At 37.6% G+C, this 24,883-nt stretch overlaps 1 protein-coding gene across 4 annotated transcripts in view; it reads right to left on the bottom strand.

Annotated features, from left to right (window-relative positions):
• Positions 1-24,883, bottom strand: part of LRFN5 (leucine rich repeat and fibronectin type III domain containing 5) — a 317,616-nt gene that overhangs the window by 17,474 nt on the left and 275,259 nt on the right. The gene's annotated exons all lie outside the window — the stretch shown is intronic.

Genomic DNA, 24,883 nt, shown 5'->3' with positions numbered 1-24,883 from the left:
ATATTCATCCCAGACTGGAGGGCAGGAGATCAGGAAAACTTCTACTAACCCCTTAAAAGACATCTCGTAAATTCAAAAGCTTAGACATATTTACCAATGAGCAAGTATTTCAATTTATATGTCTGAGCAGAAATAATAAGAGAAAATTTGTTAAACTTGTGGCAAGATATTGAAAGTAATTAATTTTTAATTAAATTTTATTCATCTTTACAAACTATCTTGAAAATAGTACAACCTTCACATCCTAGCTGCAAACACAGGATCTAGTTCTCAAAAATTAAAAGGCTAAAAATTTACCATAAATGCTCTAAGCTCCTTAAATATTAGGTTTATGTGATATAATGTGGATTTCTGATGATGATTTATAGAAAGCAGTGATCAAAATACTTGACAGTGAGTCCAAGAAGATGTCATATTCCATTTTTCTTTTCTGAAAAATCTCAGTGCACTTATATTTATCCAAATTTAATTTTTAAAACTTGACAATTTCATTTCCAACTTGATCTTAAGTATTTGCTCTTGAAAATAAACATAAAAATACTAACACATATGTGATTAAAATTCTCAAAAAGTACAAGCAGTTTTAAATATGAAAAGGGAAAAAAGCTTCAGAAAATTACCCAATTGTTTAACTGGTGAAAATATGAAATATGGAATTATTCTAGAAATGATGCACCTAGTTTTATAAATAAAATCTATTCTTATAGCTTTGATTTATTTTATGCCCATTTTGTGTCATATAAATTATGGTTGCAACGAATAAGACTGTCATTCTCCACAAGTGAAATAGTCTTACTCTTCTGTTTATGACAGAATAAGTAGTACTTTGCCTTTCCACAATAAGCAAAATTAAAAAAAAAAAAAGAAACTGTACCAAAATATATAAAACTACAGTTTTCAGACATTGGAAGAAAGGAAGCAGAGAATTGTGATGCTTGAAAAAAGGGAAAAAAAAAAATGAACCTTATCACTGAGCCCTAGAGACACTTTCCAAACCACAGTACAAGGAGGGAAATCAAGGCAAAGCATGAACAGTCTTAATTAATTGAACAGGACTGAGCTTGCAGTGCAGAGACTCTCAGGTGGCCTGACTTTATGGGGCAAAGTACCAGAAACGAGAGGGTTATCAAACAAAGAACTCCAATAATCTCTGTAAGTAGAGACAGGGCAATACATATTAATCACATTGAAACACTATGGAGAAAAAAGTGAACAAAAATTCAGTGATTTGTGGAAAAATATTTTAAAAAGTCAAGCATACATATAATCAGAGTATCAGACGAAAGCTGTAAGGTAGAAATATATTTGGAGAAATAAAGGCAATTGTTTCCAAACATGTGATTATAAAACAACCCCCAAACCCAAGCTTAAAACAAGAAAAACCTACCAAGACATATCACAATCAAACTGCAGATAACCAAAGAGAAAGGAAAAATAATTTTAAAAATTGTCACAGAAATAGGACACATTATAAGAACAAGGTAGAAATAATGTCTTACTCCTCATTGACTTCTCTTTGGAAACAAAGCAAGATGGAAGACAATGAGAAATCTCTTTAAAGAGCTGCCAGAAAAAGAAAGGCCTGCCAAACTGGGTGGTGATTTATATATTCATAAATAAGGAAGCAAAACAAAAACATTTTGAGAGAAACAAACTGAAAATGTCATTATTAGAAGAACTGTAGTCTAAGAAAATATAAAGGACATTCTCTTCAGGCTGAAGGAAAATTATATCAGATGAAATCTTGAATCCTTATAAGATGTACGAAAAGCAACAGAAATGGTTTATCTGTGGGTAGGTATAAAATATTTCATTATGTTTTAATATGCTTATAAATAGTAATCTGGTGTGGATATAAAGTTACAAAAAACATTCACACTAACAATATGCTGGATAAGCTACAAATTATATATTTAAAAAAAACAGCATAATGCAGAGGATATACAAATAAACTTAACAGCACTATATTCCAGATAGTGATAGTCTTTGATGAAAGGAAGAGATCCTGAGATGTTCCTTTGCTTTCCCCATTCACCGAAAAGTAATGGGAGAATCCATCTGGCATAAATTGAGGTGAGGTTAAACCAGTTTAACTTTTAACAAACTTAAAAAAAAAAAAACCACACACACACACTTGATTGTGTTAGGGTAGTATTAGGTTTACAAATAAATTGAGACAGAGGTTCAGAGGTTTCCCATATACTAACTGCTCCCACACATGGAGAGCCTCCTATATAATCAACAACTCTTACCAAAGTGGTACATTCGTTACAACAGATCAATCTACTTTGGCACACCACAGTCACCTAAAGGTCATAGTTTACATTAGGGTTCATTCTTGGTGCTGAATGTTCTATGGGTTTGGATGAATATATAATGACATATACCCATCATTTTGGAATCACACAGAATATTTTTATTGTCCTAAAAATCTTCTGAGCTCTCTCTATTCATCTCTCCCTACCCAATCCCTGGCAATCACTGATCTTTATACTGCCTCCATAGTACTGCCTCTTCAAGAATGTAACAGAGCTAGAATCATACAACATGTAGCTTTTTCAGACTTCGTTCATTTAAGAATTTTAAGGTTCCTCCATGTCTCTTCAATGCTTCACAGCTCATTTCCTTTTGGCGCTAAATAATATTCCACTGTCTGGGATGCACCACGGTTTATCAGCTCACTTACTGAAGAACATCTTGGTTGATCCCAAGTTTTGGCAATTATGAATAAAGTTCCAATATACATCCATGTACAGGCTTTTATGTGGACATATATTTATTACTCCTTTGGGTAAATGCCAAGGAATGGAACTGCTGAACTGCATGGTGAGAACATGTTTTATTTTATTAAAAAAAAACAAAAACAAAAACATCAAAGTGGCTGAACCATAATTCCCAGCAGTAATACGTGAGAATTCCTATTGTATTTCTTGTTTTCAGCACTTGGTGTCAAGTTACAGATTTTGGTCATTCTAACAGGTATATGGCAGAATCTCATTGTTTTACTTTGCATTTCCCTGGAGACATATGATGTGGGATATTTCTTCATATTTTATTTGTAATGGACCATAGCCTTGTCTAACTCTATGAAACTGTGAGCCATGTCATGTAGGGCCATCCAAGACAACAGGTCACAGCAGAGAGTTCTGACAAAATGTGGTCCACTGGAGAAGGGAATGCAAACCTCTTCAGTGTTCTTGCCTTGAGAACCCCATGAAAAGTGTTAAAAGGCAAAAAGATAAGACACTGAAAGATGAACTCCCCAGTTCAGTAGGTGCCCAATATGCTACTGGAGATCCGTGGAGAACTAACTTCAGAAAGAATGAAGACAAGGAGCCAAAGCAAAAACAACACTCAATTGTGGATGGGACTGGTGATAGAAGAGAGGTCCGATGCTGTAAACAGCAATATCGCATGGGAACCTGGAATGTTAGGTCCATGAATCAAGGCAAATTGGAAGTGGTCAAACAGGAGATGGCAAGTGTGAACGTCGACATTTTATGAATCAGCAAACTAAAATGGACTGGAATGGGTGATTTTAACTCAGAAGACCATCATATCTACTACCATGGGCAAGAATCGCTTAGAAGATGTGGACTAGCCATCATAGTCAACAAAAGAGTCCAAAATGCAGTACTTGGATGAAATCTCTAAGACAGAATGATCTCTGTTCGTTTCCAAGGCAAACTATTCAATATCACGGTAATCCAAGTCTATGGCACGACCAGTAATGCTGAAGAAGCTGAAGCTGAACAGTTCTATGAAGACCTACAAGATCTTCTAGAACTAACACCAGAAAAAGATGTCTTTTTCATTACAGGGGACTGGAATGCAAAAGTAGAAAGTCAAGAAACACCTGGAGTAACAGGCAAATTTGGCTTGGAGTACAGAATGAAGCAGGGCAAAGGCTAATAGAGTTTTGCCAAGAGAATACACTGGTCATAGCAAACACCTTCTTCCAACAACACAAGAGAAGACTACACATGGACATCACCAGATGGTCAATACTGAAATCAGATTATGTTCTTTGCAGCCAAAGATGGAGAAGCTCTATACAGTCGGCAAAAGACCGGGAGCTGACTGTGGCTCAGATCATGAACTCCTTATTGCCAAATTCAGACTCAAATTGAAGAAAGTAGGAAAAACCACTAGACCATTCAGGTATGACCTAAATAAAATCCCTTATGATTATACAGTGGAAGTGAGAAATAGATTTAATGGACTAGATCTGATAGAAAGCCCGATGAACTATGGACAGAGGTTCGTGACATTGTACAGGAGACAGGGATCAAGACCATCCCCATGGAAAAGAAAGGCAAAAAAGCAAAATGGCTGTCTGGGGAGGCCTTACAAATAGCTGTGAAAAGAAGAGAAGTGAAAAGCAAAGGAGAAAAGGAAAGATATAAGTATCTGAATGCAGAGTTCCAAAGAATAGCAAGAAGAGATAAGCAAGCCTTCCTCTGCGATCAATGAAAAGAAACAGAGGAAAACAACAGAATGGGAAAGACTAGAGATCTCTTCAAGAAAATTAGAGATACCAAGGGAACATTTCATGCAAAGATGGGCTCGATAAAGGACAGAAATGGTATGGACCTAACAGAAGCAGAAGATATTAAGAAGAGGTGGCAAGAATACACAGAAGATCAGTACAAAAAAATTCTTCACGACCCAGATAATCATGATGGTGTGATCATTCACGTAGAGCCAGACATCCTGGAATGTGAAGTCAGGGCCTTAGGAAGCATAACTACAGACAAAGCTAGTGGAGGTGCTGGAATTCAAGTTGAGCTATTTCAAATCCTGAAAGATGATGCTGTGAAAGTGCTGCACTCAATATGCCAGCAAATTTGGAAAACGCACCAGTGGCCACAGGACTGGAAAAGATTAATTTTCTTTCCAACGCCAAAGAAAGGCAATGCCAAAGAATGCTCAAACTACTGCACAATTGCACTCATCTCACATGCTAGTAAAGTAATGCTCAAAATTCTCCAAGCCAGGCTTCAGCAATATGTGAACCATAAACTTCCAGATGTTCAAGCTGGTTTTAGAAAAGGCAGAGGAACCAGAGATCAAATTGCCAACATCCACTGGATCATCAAGAGAACAATAGAGTTCCAGAAAAACATGTATTTCAGCTTTATTGACTATGCCAAAGCCTTTGACTGTGTGGGTCACAATAAACTGGAAAATTCTGAAAGAGATGGGAATACCAGACCACCTGACCTGCCTCTTGAGAAACCTGCATGCAGGTCAGGAGGCAACAGTTAGAACTGGACATGGAACAACGACTGGTTCCAAATAGGAAAAGGAGTATGTCAAGGCTGTATACTGTCACCCTGCTTATTTAACTTATATGCAGAGTACATCATGAGAAACGCTGGACTGGATGAAACACGAGCTGGAATCAAGATTGCTGGGAGAAATATCAATAACCTCAGATATGCAGATGACACTACCCTTATGGCAGAAAGTGAAGAAGAACTAAAGAGCCTCTTGATGAAAGTGAAAGAGGAGAGTGAAAAAGTTGACTTAAAGGTCAACATTCAGAAAACTATGATCGTTGCATCTGGTCCCATCACTTCATGGCAAATAGATGGGGAAACAGTGGAAACATTGGCATACTTTTATGTTTTAGGCAGGGCTCCAAAGTCACTGCAGATGGTGACTGCCACTTTGAAATTAAAAGAGGCTTACTCCTTAGAAGAAAAGTTATGAGTAACCTAGTCAGCATATTAAAAAAGCAGAGATATTACTTTGCCAACAATAGTCTGACTAGTCAAGGCTATGGTTTTTCCTTTGGTCATGTATGGATGTGAGAGTTGGACTACAAAGAAAGCTGAGTGCCAAAGAATTGATGCTTTTGAACTGTGGTGTTGGAGAACTCTTTAGAGTCCCTTGGAATGTAAGGAGATCCAACTAGTCTATCCTAAAGGAGATCAGTCCTGGGTTTTCATTGGAAGGACTGATGTTGAAGCTGAAACTCCAAACTTTGGCCACCTTATGTGAAGAACTGCCTCATTTGAAAAGACCCTGATTTTGGGAAAGATTGCAGGTGTGAGGAGAAGGGCACAACAAAGTATCAGATGGTTGGAGGGCATCACCGACTCAATGGACATGAGTTTGGGTAAACTCCAGGAGCTGGTGACCGACAGGGAGCTCTGGAGTGCTGCAGTCCATGGGGCCGCAAAGAGTCAGACATGACTGACCGACTGAACTGAGTTGATATCTTTTCTTTGATGAGGTATCTCTTAAAGTCTGGCCTGTTTTTAATCATTTTTTATTATTGAGCTTTAAGAGTTTCTTTGTACATTTTTGATAACAGTCCTTAACAGATTTGTCTTTTGCAAATACCTTATATGTGAAAAAGCATCACCATATACAAGGTCATCTAGGTTTCCTCCCATGTTATCTTTAGGAGTTTTATACTACTGTGTCATATGCTCTGCAATTTAGCTCAGCCTGCAGTTTGTTAATGTGTTACTGTCAGCTTCTAATGTTTTGAGAGCATGGGTGGGGATTTCCTATTCTAAAAGCCACCACATTGGGCAATATTCTTAGCTTTTCTTCCTCATTATTTGGCGTATTTAGAAAAGTACCTAAAGTATATGTCCACTTTAGCAAAGAAACTTCCAAGTAACCACCATGCAGACCAACAAATGGAGAAGGAAATGGCAACCCACTCCAGTGTTCTTGCCTGGAGAATCCCAGGGATGGCGGAGCCTGGTGGGCTGCTGTCTATGGGGTCGCACAGAGTCGGACACGACTGAAGTGATTTAGCAGCAGTAGCAGCAAGACATGAATCTTAGCACTAGCATGGTTTTAGAGACCTGCCTCTTTTGCACAGTTGAGCTTTCTGATTTCCAAATTTTTGGAGAGCTCATCCTGCTTTATGGCTGCTTCCGGCTTTTTCGGTGACTAAGGAGATCTCCTTGATCTTTAATCTCACCCCTAGACTTCTCTGCTTTGGGCTGTAAGTGAGCTGTTCTTCAAGCCTGTGGTTGAAAGTCAGAAATATCTGTATGGGAGGAGACGGATTGATCTTTCCTTTCTCCTTCGTTCCTTTTTCTCTCCTTTCTCCTCTCTCTCTCTCTTTCTCTCTCGGTTTTTAGAGCTAAAACCAGAGTGATTTTTAGTTTCTGTTCTTCGGTTTCTTAAAAATCATTCCAGACCTGAAAGTCTTTGTCACCTGGAGGATTCGTTTCAATCTTCCTTTCCTTCCCTAATTCTTCCTCAATATTTTCCTTATCTGAAAATACAATCTACCAAGGGAAATTGTCTCATAAAGACAGAGGGCAAAATGCTGGTTACCAGGGGCCGAGGTGTGGAGGAACTGGGGAGATGTTGTTAAAGGGGTATAGACCTGCAGCTAGTAGATAAATAATTCCTAAATATCTAATGCACAATATGGTGATTGCAGACAACCACACTGTATTATAAACAACAAAGTCACTAAGAGACTAGAACTTAATTATTCCCACTGAGAAAAAGAAGTGAGAAGCACATGCATGATAGGGGTGTTAGCTAACACTACATTGGCAATCAGATTGTTGTATATAAATGTATCAAGTCAACACATTTTACACCTTAAACTTACACGGTGGTATATGACAATTATATCTCATTTTAAAAATATTTTGAAGTCCTAGCCTCAAGTACTTGTGAATGAATATAAGTGAACCCATATGGTTCAAACCCTTGTTGTTCAAGGGTCAACTGTATATGTGCATTTAGAACAGGCAAAACTAATACATGGTAATAGAAATCAATTCTATTGATTGTGGTTGTCTAGTTGGAGGACAGTAGATTGACTGGGAAAGAGTACAAGAAAATTGAGGGCAGGGGTCATGGAAATATTCTATATCTTATTTGTGACATTCATAAGAATTCATTGGCTATACATTTAAAATGGGTGCATTTTATTTATGTCAAGTTTTCCTCACCACAGTTGGTTAAGCCTAAAAGAGGAAATATGGGTTTTCTATTATGTTTCCAAACATTGGTTTAAAGGAAGAATAATTTATAAAATGACAAATCATTGGTAGTTAATCAAAATTTAGTCGTATTTTAGAAATACATATTTCCTTAGGTCTGTCATATATCTTCAAAGATGTGATTATATTTCAACTAAAATTGTGCACCTTATTTCACAATCTGATTTTCTTCATCAGGCAACATATTTACTGCCTCATATACTATCATCTCACTGCTGATACAATGATTAGCAAAGTAACAATATGTTTAGAATAAAATGTGCACCACTTTCTTAATTCTATGTTTATTTTTTTGTTGAAGTGAGACCTGTAAGTAATGACAGAAACATGAATTGTGATCAATTAGCTTTTCCATGTATCTTAGGACAGGGTGAAATTTTCAAACTTTATAAAAAGGTAGGAGATAGGGATCATATAAAGAAACAAAGCTTTCACTTCCTACAAATTCAAATTAAAAGAAATTAAAAGATGCTTGCTTCTTGGAAGAAAATCCATGACAAACCTAGACAGCATATTAAAAAGCAGAGACATTACTTTGCCGACAAAGATCCATATAGTCAAAGCTATGGTTTTTCCAGTAGTCATGTATGGAGGTGAGGTTTGGACCATAAAGCCTGCTGAGCACTGAAGAATTAATGCTGTTGGAGTAGACCCTTGAAGAGTCCCTTGGACTGCAAGGAGATCAAACCAGTTGATACAGGAAATCAACACTGAATATTCACTGGAAGGACTGAAGCTGAAGTTCCAATACTATGGCTACCTGATGCAATAGCTGACTCACTGGAAGAGACTGTGATGCTGAAAAAGACTGAAGGCAGGAGGAGAAGGGGACGACAGAGGATGAGATAGCTGGATGGCAGCACTGACTCAGTGCACATGAGTTTGAGCAAGCTCTGGGAGATGGTGAAGGACAGCGAAGCCTGACAGGCTGCAGTCCATGGGGTTGTAAAGAGTTGGACATGACTGAACGACTGAACAACAAGTTCAAAAACTAATCCTTGACATATTTTTAGATTAATATATTAGCACTTGAAGAAATAAATGTGACTAGAAGAGCAGAGTAGTTGCTATGTTTTGTTTTCATAACTTAAACATTTATAAAGGCCATTAAATACAGTATCCTCATTCTTTTTGTTTACATATACTTCTTTTTTAGATTATCTTCCATTATAGGTTATTACAAGATACAGAGTATAGACATGTTCCTCATTCTTATACAGTTAAGTGGAACGTCTAAAACAATTTGTTGCCTTATCTAAATAGTTAAATGCAACCAACAAAGATCCCTTTAATAATATTTATTATTATTAATAATATCCCTTTAATAATATTATTTGAGTAGAGCTATAACTCAGTAAATAGTCATACAATATAGCTCTTTAGATAACATTTACATGTCTCTATATTATATGTTCCAGAGAAGGCAATGGCACCCCACTCCAGTACTCTTGCCTGGAAAATCCCACTTTCATGCCTTGGGGAAGGAAATGGCAACCCACTCCAGTGTTCTTGCCTGGAGAATCCCAGGGATGGGGGAGCCTGGTGGGCTGCCGTCTATGGGGTCACACAGAGTTGGACACGACTGAAGTGACTTGGCGGTAGCAGCAGCATATTATGTTCTTTGAAGCTAGTGCCTCTGGACACAAAAGTGACACATTTACAAAGACATGCGTCTATTACCCACAAACTGGAAAATCATTTTCCAGTACTGCACCCTTCTTCCAGCCCATGGCTATTACATAACATATGCTCAAGAGAATCCGTATTTATTTGGCAACTAGAACAGGATATAAAAGAGAATTTAGATCTTACAACCAACTGAGAATATAATCTATTCTCTGCAGAAACCAATATGGCACCAATTTATATGTTGAGTTAAAGGAAAGCTCTCCAGCTCCTCAGGAGTTGCCTTGCTATCATTCAGTAGAGCTCTACCAATTTAATTAGTGCTCCTTTGCTCAGGTTAATGCCTGGGAACAGGTGCTGATGCCTGCTGACACTGATGAGTTGTCTCAGGATGGGTCAGAATGGTTACTTTATGGCAAAGGATATTTCACAATACAGTTTAGATAATGAATTTGATAGTTGTTTCAAGTAGTTTAGGTTTCACCCTAGTTTTTATTCTATTAATAAAAGGAGTACCAATGATAACGTTTATAATAAAACATGTACTCAGGATATTGCAATTGAACCTGTTAAATTCAGGCCTCAAAATAAGACGTATATAGCCTAGAACAATTATCCTTTGATCTTTGATTATAAATACTGGCTAGTAAAATTCCTAAGCACATTGAACATAACAAATTTTGAAGATTCACTCATACATCCATTCATTCATTTTTTTTTAATTCAGTCTCTATGGAGACTATCAAAAATTGCCAATGCCAACTATATTTCAAGTCGTCATGGTGGGGTATTGGGAAAAGTTTTCAATTAGTAATAATCATGCCTCGGATAAACATCATTGGCTATGATACTGCCACTGCACAAAGCTCATTCATTCATTTTTTAAAATTAATTTCAGCAGGACTTATTTAGCTTCTGCACCATGTACAAGGTGTTTTGCTAGAATCTATCAAGCTTAGAAGGCTGGGATCTGATTAGACAAACACATTCACAATTAGTATAATACAAGGCATAGTGAAAAATTCTAACTCATCATACATTTTGATATTTACACTTACACAATTCTAAAGGGTCTGTCATTTAATACAGCATTTTGTAGTTTTTCTTCTCAACATGTACATGCATACATGTATGCATTTTTAACTCAACATGGCATATATGTATATAAACACATATTATTTACACTAAAGAACAAGAGACGGTTACTTAGGCAAACTAAATTTTAAAAAAATAGATACCATTGATAGGGCACAGGTAACATTAAGGAAGTAATGGTCTTTTATTTATAGATGAGGAAACAAGATTGAGATGGTAAGTGATAATTAAGCCGGTTTCAGTCAGTTCAGTTCAGTCGCTCAGTCGTGTCTGACTCTTTGCGACCCCATGAATCGCAGCACGCCAGGCCTCCCTGTCCATCACCAACTCCCGGAGTTCACTCAGACTCACATCCATCGAGTCCGTGATGCCATCCAGCCATCTCATCCTCTGTTGTCCCCTTCTCCTCCTGCCCCCAATCCCTCCCAGCATCAGAGTCTTTTCCAATGAGTCAACTCTTCGCACGAGGTGGCCAAAGTACTGGAATTTCAGCTTTAGCATCATTCCTTCCAAAGAAATCCCAGGGTTGATCTCCTTCAGAATGGACTGGTTGGATCTCCTTGTAGTCCAAGGGACTCTCAAGAGTCTTCTCCAACACCACAGTACTAAGTGGAATATTTGCCATGCTTTTATCTAATTAGTAGATGTGCAAATATTTCATCACTTCTCTGCTTTTAAAAATTAAGGTGAATGCTACACAGATAATGTTTTATTTCTCTTATGAAATGTTTTTAATACTAACTTTGTTAGCTTATATTAGAAAGCTAAAATATACTTGCTATGCAATGTACTTATACAAAATCTCATTTAATCCTTGCACAACTCCATTAAAGTACTATCTTTCTTCCCTTTTTATATGATGAAATCAAATTTAAGAAATTGAAGTAATCTCCTCAAGAGATTTCTTGAGATTCTTACAGAAGGAGAGAGATTTCTTACAGAAAGTAAACAAAAAGGTAGATTTAAGATAGAGACATATTTACTTCCAAAACCCATACTGTTTCTAGGATAAGATGAGGTTATATATATATATTACTTTCATTGTTTTCCTGATTATGCAGCATTTGGATATAAAGAGATTGATTTCAACATTGATTCCCTAAGTTCATCAAGTGACTTACACATTTTTTCCTGGTCTCTCTTCTTAATCAAGATGCATCTGCCAGATTACTATGGTGCTTCAAGATGACTATGGTGGAGACTTAAGGGTATACTGGATGACAACCCAGATGACACGTTTAACCAGTCGCCCATGACAACCCAGATGACACGTTTAACCAGTCGCCCATTTTTCTTTGGTGTGTCGAGATATAACTGAAGTTACCCAAATGCTTAAATACATAAGATTCTTTCAAGACTATAAATTCTGTCTCAGAAAGGAGAGTGACTTCTGTGTATAAAGAGGTCTCAGTATTCTCCCAGTGAGGTGGGTTGAGTTGTCCCTTGACTTGCCCACTTAGGAGTTTGCCTGCAGAGACTCTGGAATGTCACTGACTGTCCATGCATCCTGAAAGTCAGTACAACTGGTAACTCTGAAGGAGAATGCGTTCTCTCTTGCAGACAAGCCTGGTGAGAGACAGTAGCCTAGCACAGGCCAGTGCTAAGAAATTGTGAAGGCTTCCAAAAGTGCTAGAACAATAGTAGTTTAGAGTTGGGACAGCTGGCACAGATGATAAGTGGTTTCTTAAAATGAACTGATTGTAAGCACTGCTTATAGAGGTTTAGGTGTAACTGAAAACTATTTGGGAAGGGGAAGGGGGAATGTGTGTATAAAAATGCAAAATAATTTACACTGAAAACTTGCACTAACGAGGATAGTAGTGCTGCTATGGGACAGGTGTAGGTATAATTAACCTGAGGGGGTAGATGGTTATTTGTTTCACAGAATAATTTGATAACCTACTATGTGTGTGAATGGTGAGTGCTCCAAGTCATGGATTTTAAAGGGGCAATGAAATAAGGAATATATACCCAGGAGTGGAATTTCTGGTTCAGATGGTAGCTCTAATTTTTTTTTTTCTTTTTTTGAGAGCCTCTATGCTATTTCTCACAGTGGTTGCACCAATTTACATCCCCACTAACAGTGTAGGAGGGTTCTCTTTTATCCACATCCTCACCAATTTTTGTTATTTGTGTTCTTTTTGGTGATAGTCATACTGACTAGTGTGCGGTGATATCTCATTATTGCTCTGATTTGCATTTTTCTGATAATTAATGATGTTGAGTATATTTTCACGTGCCTGTTGGACATCTCTTTGGAAATGTCTATTTAGCTCTTCTACCACTTTCAACTGGGTTATTTGTTTTTTGATGTTGATATCTATGAGATGTTTATGTATTGGGGGTATTAAAATGTTATCAGTCATATTATTTGCAAGTTATTTTCTCTCACTTAGTAGGCTGTCTTTTTGTTTTGTTGATAGTTTCCTTTGCTGTGCAAAAACTTTTAAGTTTAATTAGGAAAACATTAAGTAGAGAAGATACATTCACCTCAGTGTTCACCGCAGCATTTACAATTAGCAAGATATAGAAGTAAACAAAGTGTCCATCAGCAGAAGAGCAGATAAAGAAGATGTGGTATATTTACCTACACAAACACCGACACACACACACACACACACACACACACACACACACACACAAATACTACTCAGACATAAAACAGAAGGAATTTTTACAATTTGCAACAACATAGATGGACGTGGAGGGTACTGTGCTAAGCGCAGTAAGTCAGATGATCCAGCTTAGGTGGCAGTCTGGATGAGAGGGGAGTCTGGTGGAGAATGGGCACGTGTATATCTACAGCTGAGTCGCATTGCTGTGCACCTGAAACTACCAAGACATTGTTAATTGGCTATACTTCAAAATGAAGTAAAAAGTTATTTAAAAAGCCAGACATTACAGTCCACCCTTCCCCTCTGCCATCCTTACACATCCCCTTAAGCCATACTTATCTACAAATAAAGTCATATTTCTAGGAAAAGATGTCAGAGAATGACAAATACTGCCTGATATCACTTAAGTGTGGAATCTAAAAATAAAACGAACCAGTGAAAGTAACAATCAAGAAGCAGACTCACAGATATAGAGTACATGCTAGTGGTTACCAGTGGGGAGAGGGAAGCAGAGGGCAATAGAGGGCTAAGGGATTAAGAGATTAAGGGCTAAGGGATTACAAACTATTGTGTGTAAAATAAATAAGCCACAAGCATGCATTATACAGCACAGAGCATATAGACAGTCTTTTGTAGTAACTATAAATGGAATATAACCTACAAAATTGTGCATCACTATGTTGTACACCTGTAACTTACATAATACTGTACATCAACCACAATTCAGTTTAAAAATTCTTTTAAAAAATAACAAGGGAGGTTTGACAAAATAAAAGTTTGTCGTGTAAAACAAAAGAGAGGGAGAGGTTATGTAAGATGGTGAAAGGCATGGGGCTTTCAAATGAGAAAGCTCTCAGATAAAGAGCATCTTGTTAGCTGGGGTATCACACTGTTGCTCCCCATCAACTTGTATCTGAAGAAGTGTGCTCCCCCTGTATCAATGCTCTGTGGAAAACATCAGGATAAACATGTTCCTCATCAGACTTGGCACTGAATGATGAGAAAACTGAGTCTCATTGAAAGTCTGAAAATATTAGTCATTGAAGACTGCAATCAGATTTAATATGCCAGTTTCTTTCTATTGCATCTCACTGCAGGTAATGAGTTTTCAATGGACACAGGAGAGAAAGGTCTAGGGCGTGGACCATAATCACAGATGTGAAATGCAATGAAATCAACTCTCCTGTCATTGCAGAGTCAGAGACGACCCCAGCTTTCTTCCAGTTTCCAAGAACAGGGCAGCTCCTCTCTCAGGACGCACCTTGTTTTTAAGGCAACTTGAAAGAACATCATGAGGGTTACAATACAAATTCGAATGCCATTCATCAGTGTTTTAAGTCTAGTAAATGATTTAGCGCTTTTTCCATTTTTCTTTGGAATTCTGAAAAGACTCTCTGAGCCTTTGAGATGTCATGCTATCCATTATGTTCCAGTTTCCCGAAGGTGTTTAACATTTCATGTATCTGGTCTCTGTGGTTATACTGGTGCTGCTGTGCTGTTGCCATAGCAATTAAAGAGGAACAGTAGTGTAGCAATGCAGACAGAAGGATCAGCACAGACATGCTGGTCGACATAATTCAGGCCTCTAAAAATCTGGATAATTCTTCAGGGAAAAAAATGTGGTTTAGACTTCATCTTGATATTATTGTGGGCATGCATGCAGCTAAGTTTTCACCAATGGGAAATTCAGTCCAGAAGTTGAAAAAAATGGAATAGGAAAGAAAGGCATACACACACACAGAGGAAGTAGTGACTTTACTGAGGGTTTATATACTAAATATGTGTGCCTGTGGAAAGTTCCGGCAGTACTCCTACAGAAATATTTTGACAAATTGACACCATATGGAAGCTTTTATATCACTGAAATCATTATGCTTTCTCTCTCTCTCTCTCCTTCTTGCTCTCTCGCTCATTCTCTTTCCTCTTCTCTATTCCTCCCTCCCTCCCACTTACCTCTCTCCTCCATCTCACTTAAAGACACGCACCATTCACAGTCTTTTTATTTATTTACTTTTATTTGAGTAGAGTTGCTTTACACTGCTGTGTTAGTTTCTGCTATAAAGCAAAGTGAATCAACCACATGTACACATATATACCTTCCTTTTGGAATTTCCTTCCCATTTAGGTTACTATAGAACAACAAGTACAGTTCCCTGGACTATACAGTAGGTTCTCATTACTTGCCCATTTTATATATAGTAGTGTATATATGTCAATCCCAATCTCCCAATTCGTCTCCCTTCACTCACTCTTTCTGGATGTTCCTTTTTTTGGTATTAACATTGTTTGGCCCTTTACAACATAATGATCATTTCAAACTCGACACAATGCATATTTTTAACGGTGACATAAGAATACTACATAAAAAGTCCACGTCCAGATGTATAAAAATGTAAATATAAGAAATAACTGAGTAAAGGATACAAACAGATAATTCACAGGAACCTGGACCACTCCTGCTCTCTTTCGGTATTGAACATTCAACATATCCACTCTACTTTGATCTCTAAAAAAACCTCAAAATTAACATGTCTACAACTGAGCTCCTAATTTTTTCTCTCCAATCTGCTTTCCTTATCTTGTAGTACTTCTCTCTAATTATAGGTCGATTGGTTTCTTTTCACAGCCTAGACCCAAACGTTGGAATTATTCATTACTTCTCTTTCTGTTACATACTAAATCCGGTTCATTAATCCTACAGACTGTAAAGTAAAAATATACACATGATGGGATCATATCTTACCTGCCTCTATGACATTTCCTCATCTTTCACCTGGAATATAACAGCCATCTTCTAACTTGTTGACCTGCTTTGGCCACTGTCCTCCTCCACTCTATTTTCTACAAAGCAGTCAGAATGATCTTAAAAAAAGCAGATTAAAAACTTTCTACTTGCTTCCCATCTCACTTGGAGAAAATGCTCAGGTTCTTACACTGGCCGCCAATTCCTATGTGGTCTGGTTACCACTACGTCTCAGATTTCGGAAATTCTCTGGCCTTGGTTCACTTCACTCTTGTCAGATTGGCCAGATTCACTGTTTCTCAAACATACTGGGCGAAAGTGTCAGTAACTCAGTCGTGTGCGACTCTTTGCAACCCCATGGACTGCAGCCAGGCTCCTGTGTCCATGGAATTCTCCAGGCAAGAATACTGGAGTGGGTTGCCATTTCCTTCTCCATACTGGGCGAACTATTCCTCAACTCTTTGCACTTCCTCCTTTTTTCTGGATCTCCCCATCTCTCGTTAAGAGTATGTGTACTTTCATTCAATCATCAATTCCTTCCAGCTTTTACTAAATTGTCACCTTCAAAGTGGGCCCACCCTATTTAAATTAGAAGTCCTCACTCTTCAACCCATTACTTTATTTTCCTCCATAACAATCACCATCATCTCACTGTTCATACATTTTGCTTATCTTTGTCTATTTTCTGACTCAGCAAATAAAATGCAAGTTTCACGAGTGCAGAGATTTTTCTCTTTCATTCACCATTGTATCCTCAGCATCTAGAGGAAGGGTTGGAACCAAAAAGACACTCAGTAAATACTGAGTGAAAGAATGATTTGGAAACCCAGCTATTTGGCAAGTGTCTGAGAAAGTTTTCAAAGTTTTAGTAATTAAAATATGAATTACAATGCTGTTTTGTAAAACAATTATGGTTTTTAAAATGATAATATCTATGCTGGTGAGAATACAATGAAGAAATATTCTCACACATTGCCAGAGGTAGTATACATTTAGAATTTTATGCCACCTAAAATGAAAAAGATCCTGGAGGTTGGAGAAATAGATAAAGTATAGAATAGAGGAATAAGAAAAAGCCCAGTATTGACAGGCTTTTGACAAGGGAGATAACTGATTAGTTCAGCAGCCTTGAGTTGTGAGGGAAACTCAGTAAGCAGTAGAGGATGTTTTTATTTTATATGGGCTATGCAATCTCCTCTTGTACTCCCAAAAAAAAACCCTACATAAAGTTTTCATGATTTGCAAATGTTCCCGGGTTTAGAGCTTGTTTTACCTGTGCTAGCCTGTGATAACCTGTGCCTGAAGAAAAGAGCTTGAACCAAATTTATTCACCTCGCATATACATCTATTTAACAAAACAACTGGCTTATGATAGCTGCTCCATGAGTGGACGCCTCAGCATCAGTCATCACGGCAGTAGCATACCGAGTGATAACAACAACAGTAATATTGAATAGGCTATTTGGCTCAGATGGTAAAGAATCTGGCCGCAATGGGGGAGACCTAGGTTTGATACCTGGATTGGGAATATCCTCTGGAGAAGGGAATGGCTACCTACTCCAGGATTTTTGCCTGGAGAATTCCATGGACAGAGGAGCTCAGTGGTCTATACTCCACGGGGCCACAAAGAGTCAGACATGATTGAGCGACTAACATTATTAACAAGTTTATGGCAAATTATAATATTATACATTGGTTCAGTTACTTTTTAATCAAAACATTAAATATCTGTTCAAGAATCACAGTGAAGTAGAATTTAGACAGCTGTGTGCTTGGTGAAAAAACAGAATATGCAATTTTATATTGGAGATATATAAATTTATATATTATATAAATATTTATATATTTTTATAATTATATAAATTTAATTTTATAATTTTATAAATATAAATTTATACTTATATTGGAGATATATATATCTCCAAGCCTACATCTACATGAGTATCTGTATGTGTATATGAGTGTGTGTGTGTGTGTGTGTGTGTGTGTGTGTGTGTGTGTAAAGCACTGGTTTCCTTTCAATATCTTCTCTCCTTCTTTAGTAACAGAGTCCCAATTTCCCCTGGTATATTGCTTCCTAGAATGAACAGTTTATTTTCTAGCTTCTGTTGCAGAAAAATATAAAGTGAGTCACCTCTTTCACATGAGGTATAAGTGAATATGTTGACAAGAAAATAAAGTTAAAACGTTGACAAGAACTTCAGAGAAGGCACCTTAAAGGGAAGCGACTGAAATGAGATGAATTGTTACTTGTCCTTTTGGTCCATCTGCCTTCTTCTGAACTGTAATTAGAACATGATCCCAGGAACTCTAGCAGCCAATTTAGACACAAAGGTGACACTGAAGACGGGTTTCATCAGGATGATGGAGGAGGTCTTCCTGATTATCACGACACTGCTCTACCAGCTCTGGGTTACCTTCTAGAAAGTTTAAACTACTGTTTTGGAAAGTCTCTCCCTGGTAGCTAGGCTGGTAACAAATCTGCCTGCAATGCAGGAGACCCAAGTTCTATTCCTGGGTTCGGAAGTTCCCTTGGAGAAGGGATAGGCTACCCACTCTAGTATTCTTGGGATTCTCTGGTTGCTCAGTTCGTAAAGAATCCACCTGCAATGCAGGAGACCTGGGTTCAATTCCTGAGTCGGGAAGACCCCCTGAAGGAGGGCATGGCAACCCACTCCAGTATTCTTGTCTGGAGAATCCCCATAGACAGAGGAATCTGGTGAGCTACAGTCCATTGGATCACAGAGAGTCACACACGACTGAGCAACTAAGCACAGCATAGCACTCACAGCTAAACGAATCACAACTGGTTCAGTATGATTTTAAAAATGTTAAGGCACCAGATATAAATATTCTAAAAATGACTAGAAAGAAATATGCAGTCAAGTCTCTCTCTCTCTCTCTCTCTCTCTCTCTCTCTATATATATATATATATATATATATTTCAAATATTTTAAAGATATTACATGCAGTAAGCACATATTTTCTGTAAAATAAAAAGTTAAAACTAACTTGGATTCTTTTAATACTAATTCAAATTTGTTAGCAATGAGTCATATAATTATAAAGATTGTCTATTAACTGAGTGATTTTTGACAAGTATTGCTCTGGGCTATCACAAACCTCACAGAATTGCTCAAAACAATATTTTATGATGATCAAAGTGAATAAACACATTTAGCACACATCTGCCATATATCCTAGGGTAAACACTGTTCATTTCATCCCTGATGCATTGCTTGATTATGAAAGTTTATTATTTCAAGCTAGCCCAGAAAAATTTTATAAAAGTTAGGTATTGGTTCAACTACAAATATGCTCTGTTTATGAGAATGTAATGTAAAAATAGATTTGTTTTGCTCATTGACTAAATGTTTGTAGTAAGTGCTACTACAGTCTTACTTTCCCAATCTAGGCTTGGGTAACAGTGGATTTTATTTTTGTTCAGTCAAAGTCCTGTCTGATTCTTTGAGACCCTATGGACTTCAGCATGCCAGACTTCCCTGTCCTTCACTATCTTCCAGAGTTTGCCCAAATTCATGTCCATTGAGTGGGTGATGTCATTCAACCATCTCATCATCTGTCAATCCCTTTTTGTCCTGCTCTCAATCATTCTCAGCATTAGGGTTTTTTTCCCTTCTCCAATGAATCAGCTCATCCCATCTGGTGACCAAAGTATCAGAGCTTCAGCTTCAGCATCAGTCCTTCCAATGAATATTCAGAGTTGATTTCCTTTAGGACTGACTAGTTTGATCTCCTTGCAGTCCAAGAGACTTTCAAGAGTCTTCTCCAGCACAACACAATTTGAAAGTATTAATTTTTCCATCCTCAGCCTTCTTTATGGTCCAACTCTCACATTCATACATGACTACAGGAAAAACCAGAGTTTTGACTATATGGACCTTCATCAGCAAAGTGATGTCTCTGTTTTTAATATAATTTCTAGGTTTGTCATAGCTTTCCCTCCAAAGTGCAAGTGTCTTTTAATTTCATGGCTGCAATCACCATTCACAGTGATTCTGAAGCCAAAGAAAATAAAATCTGTCACTGTTTCCACTTTTTCAATCTATTTGCCATTGAGTGATGGGACTGGATGCCATGATCTTAGTTTTTTTGATGTTGAGCTTCAAGCTAGCTTTTTCACTCTCCTCTTTCACCCTCATCAAGAGGTTCTTTAGTTCCTCTTCACTTTCTCCCATTAGAGTGTTATAATCTGCATATGTGAGGTTCTTGACATTTCTCCTGGCAATCTTGATTCCGACTTGTGATTCATCCAGCCCAGCATTTCACATGATGTACTCTGCATAGAATTTAAATAAGCAGGGTGATGATAAACAGCCTTGTCAGACTCCTTTCCCAATTTTGAGCCAGACAGTTGTTCCATTATCTGTTCTCACTGCTGCTTCTTGACCTGCATCAGGTTTCTCAGGAGACAGGTAAGCTGATCTGGTATTCCCACCTCTTTAAAGAATTTCTACAGTTTGTTGTGATCCATACAGTCAAAGGCTTTAGTGTAATCAAAGGCGAAGTAGATGTTTTTCTGGAACTCCCTTGACTTCTCCATGATCCAATGAATGTTGGCAATTTGACCTCTGGTTCCTCTGCCTCTTGGAAAGCCAGCTTGTATATCTGCAAGTTCTCAGTTCACCTACTGCTGAAGCCAACCCTGAAGGATTTTGAGCATAGCATGTGCAATGAGCACAATTGTATGGTAGTTTGAACATTCTTTGCCTTTGCCCTTCTTTGGGACTGGAATGAAAACTGACGTTTTCAAGACCTGTGGCCATTGCTGAGTCTTCCAAATTTGCTGACATTTTGAATGCAACACTTTAACAGCATCATCTTTTAGTATTTTAAATATCTCAGCTGGAATTTAGTCACCTCCACTAGCTTTGATCATAGCAATGTTTCCTAAGTCCCACTTGACCTCACACTCCAAGATGTCCAGTTCTAGGTGAGTGACCCACTATCGTGGCTATCCACATCACCAAGACCATTGTATAGCTCTTCTGTTTATTCTTGCCACATCTTCTTAATTGCTTCTGCTTTTGCTAGGTCCTTACCGTTTCTGTCCTTTACTGCTTCTCTTCTTTCCTCAGCTATCTGTAAAGCCTCTTCAGACAAGCACTTCTTTTTCTCTGGGATGGTTTTGATCACTGCCTCCTGTACAGTGTTACAAACCTCCATCCATAGCTCTTCAGACACTCTGTCTACCAGATGTAAACCCTAGTAGGGTGGCATTAATTAAAATATAGGAAAGAGGAAAGAAAAATTGTTGGGATGTGATAGGAGATAATGAGTTTGAATTGGATATTCTATTTTTGAAGGGATTTATGCTGTTTAAATCTAAGCTGGATAGATTGTGAAATGTATTTAAATCTTCGAGTATGCAATCTCTGAAAGTTATGGTTTGCAGACAATGGAAATGCATTATTTAAAATTTCTTACAGCACACTATTGTCTACATTAGGGAGCATTTTTCCACTTTTGTTTTATTATTTTACTACATAGTGATTAATTTGATTCAAGATTATTTTTCATGTGTCACCTGTGAAAGATTTTGACACGAGCATTTTTTAAATGAGATGAATCTACTGTCTACTATTCCCTCTAGGGTTTTGAAAATGGAGCTAGATACCAATATGTAATAGTGTGCCTATCCATCATTTTTGTCAGTTTTTAAGGAACACTAATTTATAGCTGAGAAAACCAAAGCCCAAATATTGTTCAGACACGATTAGAGTCTTAGAAGCCTTAAAAACTAGGCATGCAAAACATAAATGTAACCCTATAATCTAGAGTTCAAGGGAATTACAAAATACTTCATGTTTGAATGTAATACAGTCATGAAACACCTTCATAGTAGACAGTTAAAGATAACAGGAAAATATGTGTTACAATATGTGGTGGGTAGAATTCTAATCTGTTCCCAGATTAGCACACCTTGGTGTATGCACTCTTATTTAATCTTCCCCTTAAGGGAATCAAAAGGTTAAGGGACTTTGCATATATTAATTGTTTGACTTCAAGTTAATAACAATAAGGATTATTCTGGGGCCACGATGTATCAGTGAGAACTTTAAAAGATGGTCCAAGCTTTCCTTGTGAAGAAGTAAACTGTCAGGATTCCACAGCAGTGCAAATGCATTTTACCAACAACTTGAAGGCACTAGGAAGTAGTTCTTTCTCAGTAAAGCCTCCAGATGAAAATGCAACATAGCCAACAATTCTACTGTAGTCTTATTAGACCTCAACAGAAGATCCAGCTAATATGTGCCCAGACTAATCCATGGAATCTCTGAGATAATTCTGCTCTGTTTTAAGTCACCACGTTTAAGGTAATATCACAGCAACAGACAACTAGTACAACGTATTTTAGATTAAAAAGTGGGATATAAATTGGATGTGTAGCATGATCATAGTTATTTTAAAAACCTAAACTAAAACTATAGATAATGCTTGATAGAATTCTGATTCTGATAATGTTGGGTGACATAAGATGGTCCCTTCTCCTGAGAATAATTTAAAAAGCTGAATGAAACACTAATGAAAAACTATTTTAAAAATCTCCATAAAGTTAACAAGGAACTGAAATGTACCAGATTGAATTTTAGGAAATGTAAGATCCCACAGAGATAAGCTTTACTTTTTAAAAACACTTCTCTCCTGAGAGCTATTTTCTGGTCATGAATACAGAAACTTCCTAATGGACTGGGGGTGGTTCATATGTGCTCAGAAGACATACAGAAAAGTGTGTTCACTAGTGTTCCTTGAAATAATCCCAAACTGGAAACGACCCAGTGACCTAGCCATAGTGAAATACACACTGGAGTATGCTTAAACAAGGGGATACTGTAAAGCAATGAAAATGAAGGGCTGCTGCTGCAGGGAGATACATATTGTTCATGAGCCTGATGTTGACAAAAGAAGAAAGACACGTATGAATAAACACAATAGACTATGAAAATGTGAAAAAACAGGGACATATTCAAAAGGTGATATAACCATAAAGAAAAGCAAGTTATCAATTAAAATAAACTCTGGATTATGTCTATTTGTGAGGAGATAGAATGAATATGGTCTAAAGATAGAAGCAGACTGACAGAGGAACAGACCAAATGTGTATTCATCTTACAATGACTCATTGTACTGCACATGGATGTTTATGCACTTTTCAGTATAATCTATTCCACCAAAAATATTTAAAAATGCTTAAATATTAAAAAGTAGCCAAAGCATCCTGTGATTAATAAGTCTTCATTTAAGTACATTTTCTTTTTTAGCCCAAGTAGATACCACCTGGCGAAAGGAATGGCCCAGGAGGAGTGGAGGACGTGCCCCAAAGAAACATGCTAGCAAGGCGCACTCCATTCATGCCATACTTTCCCAGATGGTGAGCACCTGTAGACCAGGAACCTAGTTTATATGCCTTTGGAGAAACCAGGAACAAGCCAAAATGTCTAAAAGCTTATTCAGGTTTAGTTATGTAACTGAATGACTACTACCACTATATTCACTACTATAATTAGGACAATTATTGCTCTGGCTACCATTTGCTGATTGCTTTCTTTATGCCAAGAATTATGCTAAGCTTGAGGAAGCACCATACTTTAAAGTACTAGCCAATGAACATTGGTTTTTGTCCTGCAACATGTTAATCCCTTTATACGTTCCATTGCCCATTCCTTTCCTTGGCCCCTTATTTAGAACTTTGTCACCTACTATTTCCAGGGTAGACAGAACATAAGGAAAATGTAAAGAGAAATAAGGAAAAGTTAATTTTCACCTCCAGATCAGTTCAGTTCAGTTGCACAGTTCACATCCGACACTTTGCAGTCCCACGGATAGCAGCACCCCAGGCTTCACTGTCCATCACCAGCTCCTGGATCTTACTCAAACTTATGTCCATTGAATCAGTGATGCCATCCAACCATCTCATCCTCTGTTGTCCCCTTCCCTCACCTTCAATCTTTCCCATCACCAGGTCTTTTCCAGTGAGTCAGTTCTTCACATCAGGTGGCCAAAGTACTTGAGTTTCAGCTTCAGCATCAGTCCTTCCAATGAATATTCAGGACAGATTTCCTTTAGGGTAAACTGGTTGAATCTCCTTGCTGTCCAAGGGACTCTCAAGAGTCTTCTCCAACACCACGTACAAAAGCATCAATTCTTTGGTGCTCAGTTTTCTTTATAGTCCAACTCTCACTTTCATACATGACTACTGGAAAAGCCATAACTTTGGCTGGACGGAACTTTGTTGGCAAAGTAATATCTCTGCTTTTTTGCTTTCTAGGTTGGTCATAGCTTTTCTTCCAAGGATCAAGGGTCTTTTAATTTCATGGTGGCAGTCACCATCTGCAATGATTTTTAACATGGAACAACAGACTGGTTCCAAATAGGGAAAGGAGTACGTCAAGGCTGTATACTGTCATACTACTTAATTAACTTATATGCAAAGCACATCATGAGAAATGCTGGGCTTGATGAAGAACAAGCTGGAATAAAGATTGCCGGGAGAAATATCAATAACCTCAGATATGCAGATGATACCACCCTTATGGCAGAAAGTAAAGAAGAACTAAAAAGCCTCTTGATGAAAGTGAAAGAGGAAAGTGAAAATATTGCCTTAAAACTCAACTTTCAGAAAACTAAGAACATGGCATCCGGCCGCATCATTTCGTGGAAAATAGATGGGGAAAAAATGAAAACAGCGTGAGACTATTTTGGGGGGCTCCAAAATCACTGCAGATGGTGACTGCAGCCATGAAATTAAAAGATGCTTGCTCCTTGGCAGAAAAGCTATGACTAACCTAGA

The sequence above is a fragment of the Capra hircus genome, chromosome 21 (assembly GCF_001704415.2).
Source record: "Capra hircus breed San Clemente chromosome 21, ASM170441v1, whole genome shotgun sequence".
In the NCBI taxonomy this organism is placed as follows: domain Eukaryota; kingdom Metazoa; phylum Chordata; class Mammalia; order Artiodactyla; family Bovidae; genus Capra; species Capra hircus.
This window is presented reverse-complemented; position numbering and strand designations above follow the sequence as displayed.